This window comes from Pelodiscus sinensis, chromosome 2 (genome assembly GCF_049634645.1).
Source record: "Pelodiscus sinensis isolate JC-2024 chromosome 2, ASM4963464v1, whole genome shotgun sequence".
NCBI classification, from domain to species: Eukaryota; Metazoa; Chordata; order Testudines; family Trionychidae; genus Pelodiscus; species Pelodiscus sinensis.
This window is the reverse complement of record NC_134712.1, coordinates 125,914,384-125,928,071: the sequence shown is the minus strand read 5'-3', so window position 1 is coordinate 125,928,071 and position 13,688 is coordinate 125,914,384. Positions and strand designations below refer to the sequence as shown.

Sequence of the window (13,688 nt, the reverse complement as noted above, 5' to 3'; positions counted from 1 at the left end):
GCGGGGAGCCGCCATTTTTAAATCCCCGCTGCTTCGAACCCCGTGTAGCGCGGCTACACGGGGCTCGAACTAGGTAGTTCGGACTAGGGTGCCTATTCCGAACTACCGGTACACCTCGTTTCACGAGGAGTAACGGTAGTTCGGAATAGGACCCTAGTCCGAACTACCTAGTTCGAGCCCCGTGTAGCCGCGCTACACGGGGTTCGAAGCAGCGGGGATTTAAAAATGGCGGCTCCCCGCTTATGCTAATGAAGCCCGGGAAATTCAAATCCCGGGCTTCATTAGCAAGTGCGGTATGCATACATTACCCCGCTAGTTCGAACTAGCGGGGTAGTGTAGACATACCCTAAATGTTTCTAGAAACAGCAGTTGGGAGATGTTCTTAAAATGCCACTAGGTATCAACCTTCATATTTAGGTGCCTAAATACATTTAAAAATTTGGCCTATAGTTTACTCAATGTTTTTTATCTCTCACTCCAAAGGACATCTGTGGGAACTGGAAAAGCCAGGAAATGTCTGGATTCCTTTTTCATCCTTTAGAAGGGAAGGAACAAACAACATTTTGTCAGTGGAAGGCAACTACTCCTTTCAGACTCTTCAGAAATCAAAGAGTGGTAAGATCATATGAGGCTAATTTCCTTCTATTGTCTTTAGGTCAGTGGTCTCCAGCCTTTATAAGCTGGAGATCACTTTTTTAATTTAAGTGCAATTACTACCTCAAACCCAAACACCCTTGCTCAGTCTCCTTCCCGCCCCTTCCCCAAGACCCTGCCCTGATCACTCCATCCTCCCTCCCACATCTTCACTCACTTTTATCCAGGTTGGGGCAGAGAGTTGGAGTGTGGGGGAGGGGGACGCAGACACTGATCTTGGGCTAAAGGATTTGGAATTATATATTTGGGCCAAGAAATGTTGAGCCCTTGGTGTTTTGGTATATATTTAATTTTGCCTCAGATAATACTGTTCTCAAATAGACAGTTTTTCCTAATTACCTCTTCAATAATAGCTCTTGTTTAGAAGCTAGACACTTGTAAACTGCAAGAAGAAAACGGGCCATATGCCAAATGAACATAGAGTACAGTTATCTGTTTTCAGTCTCTTCCACTCAAATCAAATCAATTCAGGGAAAGCCATGTTTCATAAAGGTTAGAGTTTGCCATGAGTTTTTCTGCCAGGAAAAAACAGAAAGCAAATGGTCTGGTAGCACTTTATAGACTAACAAAACATTTAGACGGTATCATGAGCGTTCATGGGCACAGCCCACTTCTTCAGATGACTGGAGTTATGACTAGGTTATGTCTTCAGGTGTATATACTTCAAAACGTACAAATGTTCAGATTTCAACAAAAATGTCCACTGAAAATATAGGGGTCAGGAAAAAAAATGTTATTTATCAGAAAACAATTTACTGTGTAAGACTTGTGGAAGTAAGAGATGTGTGGGGGGTAGAGGGGATGGTGAAAACTCCAAGAAATATATTATACAAAACACAGCAAAAAAATAAAAATAAAAACAAAAAATGATACAAATTATGGAAGTGAAGTTTGGGTGCACCAGAATCAGAGTACTAACTGTCACTTTCAGAAAGCTGATTCTTGTTTTCTTCCTCATTTAACTGAAAGAAGAAGAGACTTAATGTTGTCAGAAGTGGTAAGTGTTTTAAGTAGGTGGTGCATCAGCACAGAAGGAGTCACAGCTAACCAAGTGTGAAGTAATGAAAATATACATTAGAGTCACATTTAAAAACCCTGTTCATATGTATTTTGAAAGACGGTGCTGAGCCCAGTGTGATTTCATGATTGTGGACTGAACAGAACAATTATTTGGTTAGATTGTTGGTGCTGAAAATGTAAGTTGCTACTCTGTGGACCACTGAATAGTAATTCAAAGAGGTGAGCTTTCAACATCAAGAAGTGCAAAGTCTTCAAACCTGTTGCAAACAACTACATAGCACTGAGACCTAGTCATCATGGAATATGCAGAAGCAGAGAAGAATGCAGTATCAGTACCAAATAGTAGAAGACAGTACTTGAGGCTACGGGCCAGGGTATCAACTGTGCCCATATACCATGTGTGGGAGTCATACCTTGGGACAGAAAGCCATTGCATATACCTTTCCCTACTGAGGGGAGGGAGCAACTTTTATGAGCTTAAGTTTTGCAGTTCTCTGTTTAGCACAAGATGGTAAAATGTTGGTGTTACTCTCAGGGGTTTGTTTGCCTCAGGAAATGGGATGTGCCCTAGCTAAAGCCCTCTCCTGCGGAAGCTAGCTAAAAAGCCTGCTCTCATGTGCTGCAGCTGGATATGTCCCCACCAGTATGTATGCTGGAGAAAGTGAAAGCTAAGTGCTGTTCTTGAGTTGAGACTCAAAGGGACTCAGGGTATGTCTACACTACCCTCCTAGTTCGAACTAGGAGGGTAATGTATGCATACCGCACTTGCTAATGAAGCCCGGGATTTGAATTTCCCGGGCTTCATTAGCATAAGCGGGGAGCCGCCATTTTTAAATCCCCGCTGCTTCGAACACCGTGAAGCGCGGCTACACGGGGCTCGAACTAGGTAGTTCGGACTAGGTTCCTATTCCGAACTACCGTTACTCCTCATGAAATGAGGTGTACCGGTAGTTCGGAATAGGCACCCTAGTCCGAACTACCTAGTTCGAGCCCCGTGTAGCTGCGCTGCACGGGGTTCGAAGCAGCGGGGATTTAAAAATGGCGGCTCCCCGCTTATGCTAATGAAGCCCGGGAAATTCAAATCCCGGGCTTCATTAGCAAGTGTGGTATGCATACATTACCCCGCTAGTTCGAACTAGCGGGGTAGTGTAGACATACTCTCAAATACTTCATAGAGACTCAGGAAGTGGGGTGCACCTATTGTTAATCAGCAATACAAAAACAAGGTTTGCATAGTCTAAAGAAGTATGTTTGAGTGGCTAACAGGCTGCTAGTATTAGGAAGCTGACACCCAGCTAAGTACAAGATTGACTCCTTCACAGTTCAGGAAGGGGGTAACAAGGTTCCTAGGTACTCTGAGGATCATCATAATGTCTTCATGGAATAGGAACTCCAAAGTGTGGTAAAGGATTTAACAATGCAGGAGTGGAACAAAGAAAACAAAGTAGGCCAACATATCTCTTTCTGAAAAACATGAGCTATGACATTTACAATAACTATAAGGTTACATAAACAACACACCATAGAACAATGCTTGATGAGATAAATCATTGATACAATATACTACCTACACTATGAGTAATGGTTACCAATGTTAGCAAACGCCTAGCAAGAAAAGGACAAAAATGTTGATTTTTTTTTATGTTAATGCAAAGTTATGAGGTCTGTTTCTGTGAACTAAACATAAGCTAAAGCAGCGAGGAGTCCTGTGGCACCTTATAGACTAACTGAAGTGTTGGAGCATAAGCTTTCGTGGGCAAAGTCCCACTTCGTCAAATGCATCACGACTAACACGGCTACCCCTCTCATACTAAACATAAGCTAGAATTTAACTGACTGTATACATTCAATTTCCAAATTCCCCTGCAGCAGAAAGGTTTTGACAACTATATTTTCAGGCCCTTAGGTGAAAATGAAAGGCTACAGATTGCATCATAAAGCCAGAATGCTCTCTGCAGATTGGCAAGGTTCCTTAGTTTAGTTGAAGGGTTGCTGCTTTTAACCAGTATTGTAAACACCCCTTTGGAGAGAAATGGTGACAATCCAAGTGATAACTTCATTTAAACACATAAATAGACTCCAGATTGGTTAGATAAATGATCCAATCAACCTCAATACAGCAACCAGTAAGAGAAATCAAAAGGCTACATTCTCCATTGCATGAAATTATGTTGTGTGCATCTAAGTCGTGTGTGTGTAGTGAAGTGAGAATGTTCTAAACAACTTTATTGCTTCTCTAATTTTTCTGGCTGGAAGAATCATACAGGAACCATTTTGATAGTTGAGAGTCATTCAAAGTGCTTCATGATGAGCTATGCTGGCAATAGTGAATCATCAGCTGCTTCTCTGAGAGTACATCTTATGTTAGGGTCAGTCCCACTCCTGGTTCCCAGATCCCTGTTCTGACCTGTATTCCACAGTTTAGGGGCCATGGTGCAAGTCCCACTTGCCTTTTTTTAGCATTTGGCTTTTGTCCCTTGGCAAAACTAAGGGGTGTTGGGGCAGATGCCCCTGGCCAGTAGGGGCTGAGTAAACAGTCCTTCTCAGCCACTATCTGAAGTTTCTGGCCACCTGGGGAAGGAAGCTTCCAAATACTCCCTATTGGAGCCTCTCACCTCCACCTGCAGCCTTTGGCAGTGCTGGTGTTGTTCTGCTCAGCTCTTCTGAGTCTCCTTATCCGTTGTTAGTTCCTCTCCAGACTCCTTCCCCATGCTCTCTCCCCCTCTCTCTCCCGCACTGGGAAGCTTTTTGAAAGATGTTCTGTGGCAGCTGAAGTCAGTTCACCTGGCCCTTAATCGATTTATAGCCACCCTGCCTCACTGCTTTTAATTGACGAGGGAGAGCCATTGCTGGTTTGTTTGGTTTTTTTTACAGAGCTGCCTTTCTCCCCTTCTATCAAGCCCTTCACAGTCTATACAACATGCTTATTTCAGAATAAGCTATTTTGGAATACAAACTCCAAAATAGTTTATTTCAAAATAGCCCATCCACACTACAAATGCCCATCAAAATAACATTGAGCTATTTTGAAATAGCATGTGCACACTGATTGGACATTGAATCTCATTTAAAGCCTCCCAGAATTACTTTGAGCAGTACTTTGAGGCTCATGGTTAAAGGGACTCCTCCCTGTACAGTTGTGTCTTAGGCTCTTCATCTTTGCCTACCTCCTTGAGGTACAGCGAACTTTCTTCAACACATGCTCTTGTTGCCCTCGTGGACACCACAGCACTCCCAGCAATGGATCCTGAACTGCTGCAAAGCACTCGCCAGCTCTTAGACCCTTGTTCAGTTTTTCAGGCTTCCCTCGTGGCACACCAGGAACAGGACCCACAGCTCTCTATGGGGCACCTCCTCTCCCCTCTCCACATGCTGCTAATGCAGCACAGTCCCTCCCACTCTCCCCTGTACACTGTGCACTGCCACTTGTGGTGACGGGATACCAGTTCTAACTGGTGGAACCAGATTGTCCTGGAGTGGTGGGACAACTGACAGTGGCTCCAGAACTTCCTCATGCAAAAGGATACCTTTCTGGACATGTCTGATTGGCTTGCCCCTGCCTTCAGGTGATGGGACACCCACATGTGATCTGCTATCCCCCTCCAGAAGTGAGTTGCATTGCATTTTGGAAGCTCACCACGCAGGACAGCTACTGCTCTGTTGGGAACCAGTTTTGCATGGGAGATCAACTGTTGGGGCCGCATTCGTACAGCTATGACTCTCTGATGATTGTTCTAGGAGGGTGGTGAACTACTGGAATGGGGCTCCATAAGGAAGGGGGGGTAGAAGCTCCCTCCCTGGAAGGTTTGTCAGTCCCACCTTCACAATCCCTGCTGTGGGATGGAGTAAGTAGGGGTTGGGCCTGGTGTGGGGAAAATGGGGTTGGCCTTGGGGACCTTCCAAGGGATCTGGCAACCCTGTGATTCATTGTTTGCATCCTCTGACAGGTGGTGAGGGCCATCAGCACCATCCTGCTGTGCAGGGTCATCATCCTGGGCGACATGGACCCCATTGTTCCTGGCTTTGCAGGGAACTGGGGTGGGGGCATTGATGGCACCCATATCCCCATCTGGGCCCCCAACCACTGACTACATTGACTAGAAGGGGTGCTTTTCAATATCCTGCAGGCCTTCATGGACCACCAAGGCCACTTCACTGACATCAATATCAGGTCGTCAGGGAAAGTGCATGATGCCCGCGTCTTCTGCAACTCCAACCTGTTCCAGAAAATACAATCTGGCACATTTTTCCCTGATCACATCATCAGGATCAGGGATGTGGACATGCCCATGTGCATCATGGGGGATGCAGCTTACCTCTTGCTCCCCTGGCTAATAAAACCATACACTGGACACCTGGACCCCATAAAGGATGTTTCAATGGCAGGATGAGCAGGGCCCGCATCATGGTAGAGGGTGCCTTCAGGCATCTGAAAGGAAGGTTTGGCTGTCTCCTCACCTGCCTGGTCCTTGGTGGATGGACTGTCCACCCTGCGGTGTTGGCCTGCTGTGTCCTACACAACCTGTGCAAGAACATGGGGGGAAATGTTCCATCAGGGTGCAGGGCAGAGGCCAAGCTGCTCACAAGGGCTTTTGAGCAGCCATGTACCGCTGCCTTGCAGCAATCCTATCAGCAGCTGTGCACATCCAGGAGGCCCTCAGGGAGAGTTTCAGACAAGGATACCTGTGACATACTCTTCTGGGTCTCCTCATAAGGGGCTTCTGCAGTACCTTTAGAGAGGCTCAGAGATGGGGCTGGTACTGGTGCCTGCCTCCGCTGATCCCACCATTTTATGTGTGGGGCCCTCAGCACCAACAGGGAAGCTGGGGGGAGAAGCTGGAGGGGCAAGATCAGGAGCAGTAGCTGAAACAAGAGCAGCAGCAGGAGCGGGTTGGCAGCTGCTGGACCTCTTAAAGGCAGATAGCAGGTGATTGACAGTGGCGGTGTAATCTGCGCATATGCTCTGGGTTTGCTGCAACATCTCCTGCCAGATGGAGCAACAGAGCTCCAGGTCAGCATCCAGAGATCACTGCAGGGAATATAGGCAGGCAACGTGTTCCCACTGCAGGCCTTCCTGGAGTCATTGGCACCTGCGGGTCTTACGGCATCTGGAGATTGGTACGGGAGGTGGACACGTCTCACTCACAGCTTGGTCTAGAATAAAAGTGACAAGTGCAGTCGTCCCAGGAGTCAGGGTGCATGAAGCTTAGCCTACTGTGAGCAGACATTGAAAGGTCTCCATTCAGATAAACACGAAGTGCTTCAAGTGAGGTCATCTGTGGCCTTGACAGCAGGGACTTTCCTGCAGGGGCATGGATGTTCCAGGGGAGCCTTGTCATCCCAATGCCTTAGAAGAAAACAGGCATCGGAAGGTGCCGGCCATGCTAGGAGCTTGTGTGTACGGTGGTGGTGGGGGGAGGACAACGACGGGGTGGCTTATCTTCCCTCTTGCAGTGGGGTGTCCCACAGAGAGAGGACTTTTATCCCTGCCTGCTAGAGGAGAGGGGGGAGGGTGTCAGGGGAGGTGTGTGTGAGCCGCAGATGCCACTTGCTGGAGAGAGTGCTGCCGGGCTCAGTGTTCTCTTCTTCACCTTGCTCGCCTGGGAACGTTTGCTGCCCCAAACATGCGTGCAGGCCCGTGTGCTGTGTGTGTCCTCCTTAGTGATGGGAAACACAATAGGTAATCATCAAGTGATCCCTCCCGTCACTCAATATAAATAAATACTGAAAGGGACACAAATCAAGTTGTCCAACATTCTTGTAGTGTTCACCCAGGTATAAATATCACTACTAGAATGCAACATTTTATGCAGGCATTTAGCTTATGATTGGATTCTTTGATGCAAGACCAATCACCATGCCTTTGGAAATGCACACTCTGCATGCACAAATACCACATTTTTCATATGCATTTTAATATGCTGTGTCTTGCCTCATGGTTGCAAAGGCCACTTATTGTGCCTATGTCTCCATTTTTGGTCCACATGGACAAATACTCTCATCAAATGACCATAGCTCCAATAACGTTAAAGGGAAATTTTATGCTTTCATAAAAAGTCAGAATTTACCAGTAACTTTGAAGATGCAAGCAGAGTTTACCAGTACAGGTCTGAGTTTGTTATTAGACAAAATCCAGAAATTACTTGTGATGACATCTTACTCTTATGATAGGGAGTATATTTCTCATGCATATATATATATACAATGAAAAATGTGACAGAGAAGTTAAATATGTATGCAAATAATGAAATATATTAATAAGATTCAACATTAAATAATCCAAAAGTCAGATAGCAGCTACTCTCAGCACCAAAGTGGTTTGCAGGACCACCTTTTTCTAAAATGAATGAATCAGAACATAGATATGGGTACTTTGCAGTTTGTCAGTGTCAGTGCTGTTTCCCACTCTGGCACTCTGAGTGCAGAAGGTGGGGGCCCGCAAAGACTTTAAATATACATTGCAACTACAGGCACTGATTACAAAAACTTTCCCCGGAATCTCAAATGCACATATTTTTTGGGGGGTAGCTGCTACCATCAAATGATTTTTATCCCTAAAACCAGGGAAAACACTTGAACCCACCCTCAGGGTGCCCCAGGCTCTTCTGTGACAAGAGAGCTTGAAAAGAGAAGAATAAGCTGCAGTCTCTAGTAGCTGTCCTCTCAGCCTGAAGCATGCAGATACACAGACAGACCCCCGTGTTACTTCCCAGAATACAAGTATCAAATCATCACCTTAAAAAAGTGATTTTTATTACAAAACAAAAGATATTCTTGATAGCGCATACTTGGTTGCTAGATGTTACAGAGCAACTAAGGAAAACAAATTAAAACACAAGAGAAAATGTTTAGATGGTAAGTGAGGAGGGGAGTGATAGAAATGTAGCCGTGTTAGTCTGGGGTAGCTGAAGCAAAATGCAGGACAATGTAGCACTTTAAAGACTAACAAGATGGTTTATTAGATGATGAGCTTTCGTGGGCCAGACCCACTTCCTCAGATCAAATAGTGGAAGAAAATAGTCACAACCATATATACCAAAGGAGGGGAGGCATAGAACCACATAGAGAAGCACAAACAAAACCACAAAATAAAGAAAACACCCTGATTGCAACTAGATTCACTTTTTCCCTTTACTTACTTCCAATCTTTTCTTGGTTCAGTCCACTTCCATGCCCCAAATTCCCTGGAGGAATGGTAGTCCTGCTTGAGTTGAAACCATTCTGTCTCTCTCGAATCCTAGTTTTTCTCTCTCACTCGAAGAAAGCAGGCAAGGAATCTTATACAATTCAAATTTCAGCACCTCATTCCTGTTGGTTCTTCTGGCTATCTGAATTTAGCCCCTTAGTCACTAGGTGCTGGCCAGCACTCCTCCTGTCCATTAAAGCCAGTAATTAAAAGGTTACATTAAACACCCCCACTAGAGTGACAATTTTTCTTATTTCTAAAAGTTGTTTCATTATGGGGGTGGGTGAGGTGCCCAAACAGGCACAAACCTCCCAGGGGAGATGGAAATCTAACAGACACATGAAAACTCTTGCATAATTTGCTCTTGCAGCTTTTTCTCAAGAAAAAAAAAGGCAAGCTCTGATTAAACCTCCCAAAAGTTACATCTGTAAATTGTTCATTTCACTTAGAAGTCGAGAGCTGTCTCATTGCTATAGCTAAATGTTTTGACAAATCTTATGTTAATGTATTTTAGTTGTATTCTGAACAGACATAATGGATTCCCCTGTTTGGGAACTTTCAATGGTAAATACAAGAGATAAAGTTGTTTGAAAAAAGTTTCTGTATGGGAACTCTTAAAGAATGGTGATGGTGGTGGTATTTGCTTCAGTACAGCAAAGCACTGTGCCTAAATGCTTTGCTAAACCAAATACAATTACTATCTTGGATGTAAGAAAATGTCTGTCTTTTTAACACAGCTCCCTCCTCACTACCATACACACATATCTCTTTGAGATAGCCTCTCCTGACCTGTTAAATGGGATCAGGGTCTCTTTACTGCAGCTTTCTGTTTCTGGACTGCAGCCCATTTTTTGTGCAGTTTTTCTCTACCAGCACAGTTGTATTGCTGTCCACCTTTCCATGATGGTTACTCTGCACTCAGATTCCTAGATGTTTCTTATCCTCTTTCTTTCCCTCAGGGTAAATCCAGCAGCACAATCTGCTCAAGGGAGGAAGATGGTTCCAAGTAATTGTGGTAAAGGAAAGGAAGTCTCTCTGTAGAGGAGTTTTACTTTTACTCCCCTCTCTGATGGTCATATCCTGCTATTTTTTACACTATGTCATGCTATGATGCAGGAAGGAATAGGAATCCATGTTGTTAGAGAGATAAATGTTCTCTGCCTAAGATAGAACTGTGGGCCTGTACTGCCTGTTGTAAAGAAGGATTGATCAGTCAATGACTATTCTAATTAGCATGGCCCAAGGACAATGGCTTTCTAGGTGGCCAATACATATCTGAGGAATGCATCAGGAAACCTGCAACCAATCGGGGCATAATGGCTGCCAGCATGTGAAACACAGACAGGACACTTGACCATGTGACCCGCTCCAGCTTGGAAGACACCAGGAATGGATATAAAATGCCATGAAGAGGACTCCATCTTGTCTTCAATTCTGAAACTGATCCCAGATGCAGCCTTGTGAGGGACAGAGAGCCGGGAAGGATGGCTGACCAATTCTGACATAGGATGTACATCAGAGACTTTTAAGATAGCAGTTTGTAACTTGGTGTTTGGTGCATGTAATGTATTACCCTTAATAACTTTACTCTCAACCTTTTCTTTCTTTTATTAATAAACCTTTAGATTTTAGGTTCTAAAGAATTGGCCCAGCGTGCTCTTGTCGGTAAGATCTAAAGTATAAATTGACTGGGAATCTGTGGCTGGTTCTCTGGGACCAGAAGTTGGTGAGATTGGGTTCAGAGTTGGTGAGATTGGATTCTATAACACCTCACCCGTGTGTGAGGCCCGTGGCTAATTGTGGCACAGGGAGAGCTGGGATGTCTGAAGGGTTTTGCTCGTGAGGATTCCTGCTGGCCAGATTGGCAGCTGGAATGCTCAGAGTGACTGGTTTGTGGCCTATTTGGGAAAGGTCTCCAGTCTAGGGCTGTAAGCAGCCCTGGTTTTGAGCAATTCGCCCTAAGCGGATGCCCTCAGCAGTGCCCAGGCCCAGCACAGTCCATCACAATAACAAAATGCTGGTTACACTTCATTAAATAATAGTCTACCTGTAGTCAGGAACAAACTATGTTGGGAGACAGTGGGACTAACTATGATTACAGACTAGTTTGGATCTGCTGTAACTCTACTCATTTTAATGTAGTTATTCCTGGTCTACACCAGTGTGGGATCAGGACCACATACAATATGTCTATTTCCCTCTCTAATAAATGACAGTGCTAATCAATAGTTTCAAGACCATCAAAAAAGACCTCTGAAACCCAAGGTCAATTGTCTATTGGACTTACAATGAAGAACATGTTGTATACAGCACCAGTAATTCTCCATGCTGTCACAGAATATCAAATTGCTCCAAGATCAGGGAGCCAAAAAAAGTATCTGAAATAATAAAATAAAGTTTAGAAATAAATCAGTCTTGTCAATATCTCTTGCTCTGCATAGGGAAGGGTTTTGTATGAGTGGTTTGTTTATTGTGTGTTCAAGCTCACAAAATAAATGTAAGAGGGTATGAGAGAAAAGAGGATTTGCACAGACCTTGAAATTGTACTAACGGACTATTTTCCCTCTATATTATTATTTTACTAATATTCAATTAATGTCAGTTAACCTTTTCCATTTTGCAAGGGGACATTTTTTTTTGTGCAAATTGCCATTTTGTATTTCATGTATGTCATAATTATGGGTCAAATTCTAACAAATTTAATCACTTTCAAAGAACATACTCAAGAGTAAGTATCAGTGGTTCACTGTCAAACTGGGATGATACATCTAGTGGGGTCCTGAAGGGTCAGTCATAGGTCTGATAATATTCAGTATGTTAATGACTCGAGAGTATAATTATAAAATGTACAAGTGACACAAAGCTGAGAAGAATTATAAGCATTTTGGAGGATAGAATTAAAATTTAAAATTTCAACACATTTGAATTTTGATCTGAATTCAAGATGAAAATCAGTGAAGGATAAAGTACTTCACTTAGGAAGGAGAAATCAAATGCACAACTTCCAAATGAGGAATAACTGTAGACATTACAAATGTTTTTGATTTAATGGACACAAATAATGTATCAAATCTTTTAAACTAAGTGTTATTTTAAAAAAAGATAGGTCGAAGCAAAAAATTAAGTAGAAAGAGAACTTGAATAAAATAGGAAAATCATTAAAAGTCTGGAAAAAATGCATGGACAGGCTATGCCTGGTGTTTTCTCATCACAGTAAACAGCACTGAGACAAAATCAACATTTTGATGTCCACACAAAAATAACCTTTTAGTAGAGGCCAAATTAGCAGAACCTTATAATATGTACAACTGCTGATGGAGATTAGCAAGAGAAGGGAAAACACAACCTTACTATTTCCTTATGTTCAAACTCAGGCTGCTTCCAACCCAAGGCCCTGCCACTGAAGTAATCTGAGCCCCTCTGAGCGTGACCAAGAGGAGCACAAAGATGGACCCGTTATCAGGGGACTATGTACAGATTGGTGAAGGCCAGTGCAAGCAGGCCCTGCTTGCCCCAGTTCGGGCTGATTGGACCAATGTAACTCCACCCTCTCCTCGTTCCCAACCCTGCCTCATGGGACAGACTGTGCAAAGACCGTCCGCTGACATCAAACTGCTGCGTGTCCTGGGACTTACCTTTTATTGGTTTGCTGGTGAGAAGGGACGGTGCCTGTTGAAGCACCCAAACTATAAATATCGGTGTGGCTCAGTGTGACAGGGGAGCATGGCAGAGGATGGGCCATAATTCACTTTGGGTGTAGGCTCCCATGAGGAGAAGTGGGGGTTGGGTTGGCCTGGCAGGACTTGGGGCAGGCCGTTTGCTCTGGCAGTGGGGGTGGGGTGGGATCGGAGTGGGCCTGAGGTATCCTGCATAGGATGGGTAGCAGCTGCCATGTGGGAGGGAGAGATCCAAACTGCCAGCGCCAGCTGCCATGGTGATTCTTCTTACACATGTTAGAACATCTGATGCAGATGAAGTAAAGCCGAGCCTGAGCCCCAGAGCCTCTTCTTTCCTTACACATGTGTTGGTCCCGCACACAAGCTCCACCTTGGCACTGCCCCAGCACCTGCTGACGTCTGCTTGTAAACGGGGGAAGAACATTCAATAAAACAGCATCAAAACATCTGAGCTGGTTTCCTTTGAGCAGGCATGGTGTCCCTCTGATGGCTTCACTGTCTAAACAGCGGCACGAGAGGAAAAGCTTGCTTGTAACTGGTGCTGCTTGGCTAAAACCTGAGTGGCACTTTTAAGAGAGAGCAACAGGCTGGTATTGGGGCAATGCTGAGTGCTCACTTGAAGACCATGATTAATCTGACGATTTAGCTCCGCTGGATGCGGGTGTGGGCTGAAGGTGGGGGGCAGGGTAGCCTAAAGGATAAGACATCAGCCTCCAGAGCCTGGATTTGTGGGTCTGAGTCCCATCCATGTCCCGCTCCTACAGGCTGGAGCACTAGCACCATCTTCCTGCTGGTGTGGAGAGAAAGCCCCCAAAAGAACTGCCTGGAGGCTTTCCCCACTGCTCCCATTGGCCAAATTGCAGTCAATGGGAGCATTAGGAAACAGTGCTTCTGCATCCCTCTCATGCCCGTACTCCCATCCCCTTCACACACACACGTCTGCCAAGCCCCTCACCCTCTCTCCTGGCCAGATCTGCCCCCACCTCCAGCCTGCCTCTGCACTCATTAAGGCCAACAGCCACCATGGGTCCCAGGGCAAGGTGGAGGGGGATGGCTCCACATCCCCAGAAGAGGCAAATCTGAGGGCAGTCAGTTGTTAGCAGTGTTGTTTCCCCTCAGCTCCTGGGCTGGAGCTGCCAGAAGCTGATCAT

The 13,688-nt window shown here is 44.9% G+C and overlaps 2 long non-coding RNA genes and 1 other non-coding gene across 3 annotated transcripts; 2 read left to right on the top strand and 1 right to left on the bottom strand.

The window, feature by feature from the left end:
- Window positions 1-399: 399 nt before the first annotated feature.
- LOC112547761 (uncharacterized) lies at window positions 400-8,994 on the bottom strand. Its single transcript, XR_003091571.2, has 3 exons — window positions 8,814-8,994; window positions 5,991-6,196; window positions 400-535 (listed from the first exon to the last, which is right to left on the bottom strand). It is a non-coding gene; the product is annotated as an uncharacterized LOC112547761 (long non-coding RNA).
- LOC142827204 (uncharacterized) lies at window positions 487-12,983 on the top strand. The gene is made up of 3 exons (XR_012901754.1): window positions 487-615; window positions 12,235-12,512; window positions 12,818-12,983. It is a non-coding gene; the product is annotated as an uncharacterized LOC142827204 (long non-coding RNA).
- A 3-nt stretch (window positions 12,984-12,986) lies between these two features.
- Window positions 12,987-13,125, top strand: LOC112547776 (small nucleolar RNA SNORA76). The gene has a single exon (XR_003091589.2). It is a non-coding gene; the product is annotated as a small nucleolar RNA SNORA76 (small nucleolar RNA).
- Window positions 13,126-13,688: the final 563 nt, after the last annotated feature.